The sequence below is a fragment of the Protomyctophum bolini genome, assembly GCF_963924005.1.
Source record: "Protomyctophum bolini genome assembly, chromosome: 6".
Taxonomy (NCBI): domain Eukaryota; kingdom Metazoa; phylum Chordata; class Actinopteri; order Myctophiformes; family Myctophidae; genus Protomyctophum; species Protomyctophum bolini.
In genome coordinates this window covers 49672584-49677582 of record NC_137867.1, presented here as the reverse complement: position 1 = coordinate 49677582, position 4999 = coordinate 49672584, and positions in this window count along the sequence as shown.

The window sequence follows — 4999 nt, the reverse complement described above, 5'->3', positions numbered from 1 at the left end:
CATCAAACGGCGGTTAAGAGGCTCACATGTTTAATAAGAAATGATGTAAAATTTAAATGATAAAGTTTTGAAAACCACCGGTTCTGGAGATACTGTGACAACGGTGACAATATGATGTCAAATTAACACCGACGTTAATATTAATGCATATCGTTATAATTACCCCTAATGTCATTATGACATCATTATGATGTCGTTGTATAGGTAAAGCATTTTCAAAGAGAAAAGAAAAAAATTCTGCTTTTAGCCAGATGAGAAGTGGCGAGATGCGCGGCCATTTCACCTTTAATCAAACATGTTTACTGTTTATCATATTATTATTATTATTTCAATGGAAGTGAATGTAAATCGCTGATGTCTGTCATGATGATGTCATCAGACACTCTGTAAATAAGATGCTGAATGACACTTCTTTTACCCAGCTGTTCAGAGAGACGAGAAATAAAACCAATTCATTTTAACTGCCTCTGTTTTTAGACTTGTTTTCGTTACACCTCTTTATAGGATATTTTTTATTTTTTTACGTGTGTGTGTGTGTGTGTGTGTGAGTGAATGAATGGTGCATTTATCCAAGGCGCTTTAGATAGATTGTGCATTACATTCAAACACACACATTCACACACCGATTGCGGCGGAAGCCATGCAAGGTATACCAACCATCACATTGGGAGCAATTAGCGGTTCAGTGTCTTCTTGCCCAAGGACACTTCGACATGTAGGCAGGAGGAGGAGCCGGGATTCGAACCGCCCTTTTGAAAAAAAAGGGCACATTGTTCCCGTTTTTTTGTAGTGGACCATGGTGACATTGATCAATTCTTCATTAAAAAAAGCTTCTAATATATTATTTATGTCCCAAAATCTATAAATCTCACACTATTAAGGCAACCGGCCGGTTCCACGCGCTGCACAAGGTGCCCTTTTCACTTGACCTCACAGAACAAGCAATGCTCTCTTTTTCAGGAGTACGTGGCATTAAACCTGCCAGTCTCAGGGGCACGGTGGCACAGTTGGTAGTGCTGTCGCCTCACAGCTAGAAGGTCCTGGGTTCGATTCCCGCTCGAGACGCTGTGGGTGCTGGCGGCGTGTTTCCTCCTCCACGTCATCAGTGCCCATACCCGACGGTGGGGTTGGCGAAAGGGCCTTTCTGTGTGGAGTTAGCATGTTCTCCCCGTGTCCCCTAGGGTAGGTACCCTCACATGTTCTCCCCGTGTCCCCTAGGGTAGGTACCCTCTCATGTTCTCCCCGTGTCCCCTAGGGTAGGTACCCTCACATGTTCTCCCCGTGTCCCCTAGGGTAGGTACCCTCTCATGTTCTCCCCGTGTCCCCTAGGGTAGGTACCCTCACATGTTCTCCCCGTGTCCCCTAGGGTAGGTACCCTCACATGTTCTCCCCGTGTCCCCTAGGGTAGGTACCCTCACATGTTCTCCCCGTGTCCCCTAGGGTAGGTACCCTCACATGTTCTCCCCGTGTCCCCTAGGGTAGGTACCCTCACATGTTCTCCCCGTGTCCCCTAGGGTAGGTACCCTCACATGTTCTCCCCGTGTCCCCTAGGGTAGGTACCCTCACATGTTCTCCCCGTGTCCCCTAGGGTAGGTACCCTCACATGTTCTCCCCGTGTCCCCTAGGGTAGGTACCCTCACATGTTCTCCCCGTGTCCCCTAGGGTAGGTACCCTCACATGTTCTCCCCGTGTCCCCTAGGGTAGGTACCCTCACATGTTCTCCCCGTGTCCCCTAGGGTAGGTACCCTCACATGTTCTCCCCGTGTCCCCTAGGGTAGGTACCCTCACATGTTCTCCCTGTGTCCCCTAGGGTAGGTACCCTCACATGTTCTCCCCGTGTCCCCTAGGGTAGGTACCCTCACATGTTCTCCCCGTGTCCCCTAGGGTAGGTACCCTCACAAAAAACATGCAGTAATCCTGGTCACTAAACTGCCTCCCCCTGGCCAGCCGGGGCGCCTGATGAAGGGGAAAGGAACTGGTTGGAATAACGTGTTCCTTCCTTGCATGAGTTCAAGTCCGTTGCTCTCCCCTTGTCCCCCATAAATGGGGACTAGGTTGGTCTCCCCTTGTCCCCCATATATGGGGACTAAGTTGGTCTCCCCTTGTCCCCCATATATGGGGACTAGGTTGGTCTCCCCTTGTCCCCCATAAATGGGGACTAGGTTGGTCTCCCCTTGTCCCCCATATATGGGGACTAGGTTTGTGGAGGGTGTGTAGAGCCCAGGATCACATTAGATGATTGACACAGGGGTGAAAAATGGGTTACAAAATCGTGGGATAAAAAATATATTAAAAAAGACCTGCCAGTCTCCAGTGCTAATATATAAATAATCTCTCAAAAATGCCACGGAGAACTATGTTATCGTTTATAAAAATGTTAATTTTCATCCAGCAGGTGGAGCTGCGACACTATATGAGACCTATAATAAACAGTGATAGTCACCTGAATAATAATGAATGATGAATATACTTTATGTTATAACAGTTTGTAAAGACAATCACTGAGGACAGTATACAGTTCAATACAACGTCTATAAGAGGAATAAACACCAATAAAGCACTACGGCCATTGTGGTGCTTGTTACTCAATTAATCAAAACATTTAATGGCATATATTCAATAGGCTACTATTCAAAAACATGTGACTCATGTGTTGCAGCTCAGCGATAGACCTGTTGCCTTTTTGTAGTCAACTAAATGTATTTGTATAGGAGCCAAAATATACATTTTGTTTGTTGTTTATTCTATTTGTTTGTTCGGGTTTTCGATGTGCCACAGCCAGCCCTCACCTGATTGGTGAGCTCCTGCTGTGTGTCTGCTAATCACTTTACTGTATGTCAGCTGTGTGTCTGGGCAGTGGCGTTCAGTGAGAGAATGGGGGTGAGCTATTTTCTGTTGACCGTTTAATCGTTAACTACTGTATCTACTTTAATCGTTTATCTACCTTTAACCGTTTATTTCATTACTGTGGTTTTATTTACAACATGTCTGTGGACGGAGCTACTTCTTTACAAACTCCCAAACGACTCCAATAATTACTCACTAATTAGTTGATTGTGCGTTACGATTGAGAAATTATTTTAATTTAGGCCACAATATATTTCTATAAATCGTTGTCAGTTATATGGCCTCATGATTCCATATTGATACATAATAATAATAATAATAATAATAAAACTTTATTTATTCCATATTGATACATAATAATAAAACTTTATTTATTCCATATTGATACATAATAATAAAACTTTATTTATTCCATATTGATACATAATAATAATAATAATAATAATAAAACTTTATTTATTCCATATTGATACATGACGAATCATCTCCATCTCTCACACTCATGGCATCGCCCTGGCTGGCAGCTTCACTTCCATATCCTGAAGATCCAGCGCGGTGTGAACTTCCTGCTTCAGATGGCGTTCCCCCAGTCACTGAAACACAAGACAACAATATACTGATTATTGTTAACATTATTATTATTATTGGTAGTAGTAGTAGTATTTATTTTTAAGTGTCTTTGTCTGAAGTGAGTTAATCTGATAAATGTTACATTTATGAAAGTCACAAAGAAATGATCACATTGAACATTAAGTTATCAGATCAATTCTATTGATACTCACTGCTTGGATTAGGTAACTCATTGCTCATCCTTCTCCTGACATGTGGCAGGGTTGGTTCTTCTGACTCCTTCTCCACCGCCTCCAACACCGCGTCTCCTCTGGAGTCTGAGGGTCCAAAGTGTCCTCTGTTCCTCGTCACCCCGTCTCCTCTGCAGTCTGAAGGTCCAAAGTGTCCTCTGTTCCTCGTCACCCCGTCTCCTCTGCAGTCTGAAGGTCCAAAGTGTCCTCTGTTCCTCGTCACCCCGTCTCCTCTGCAGTCTGAAGGTCCAAAGTGTCCTCTGTTCCTCGTCACCCCGTCTCCTCTGCAGTCTGAAGGTCCAAAGTGTCCTCTGTCCAGAAGTGTCCTCACCATGTCTTCTACTTTCTCCATCAGCTTTTTTACTTCTGAGACGTCCAACTTGGAGAAGTCTAGAACCTGGTTCCTGTAGCCACATTTCTCCAGGATCCTCCTCAGAGGTTCTCCTTCAGCCTCGATGTACTGCTCAACACGTCTCCCTCCCAGCCACCAGCCCTCTGTGAACAGAACCAGAGCCTGTCCCCAGACTCTGTCCCCCAGCAGCTCCATGTGTTCCTCCACTGATCTCCTGTCAGCTTCAGAGAAACTGGACCTGACGGGAACATTCAGCAGGACAGCGTGGGGTCCAGGAGAACACAGAGTCACACCGTGTAGAAGGACGTCTCCTGTGATGGAGGTGTAGTCGACCAGTCTGGACAGATCACCACACTCACTGTTCTGTCAGCAACTCGTCTCTGTTGTCTGACACATTCTGTCTGTTCAGGCCGGAATATGAGGTTTACTGTATGTTAGTTATAATAATCAATACATGTGACTTAGGAGGTTTTAAACTAAACCATAATTAAAATGACTCTTCTGTCCTAAATGAAGACACCCACCTTGTCTAAAAGTTCCACAGCAACACAGATTAAATAAACAGTAATGAACTATTTAGAATCATTAGACTAAAACTATATCTGAACACAGTAATTACAGCCAAAATGTTAAACTGTCAGGAGGCAAACATCTAATGGACAATACCCTATTGTGTGTGTGTGTGTGTGTGTGTGTGTGTGTGTGTGTGTGTGTGTGTGCGCGTGCTGACATCATACTTTAACATTATCATCATAAAACGTTGATGTATTTATGACTTTGAAGTTACAACATGTAGTTCATATAATATTACTCATTATAACATGTAGTTCATATAATAATACGCATTATAACATGTAGTTCATATAATATTACTCATTATAACATGTAGTTCATATAATAATACTCATTATAACTTGTAGTTCATATAATAATACTCATTATAACATGTAGTTCATATAATATTACTCATTATAACATGTAGTTCATATAATAATATTCA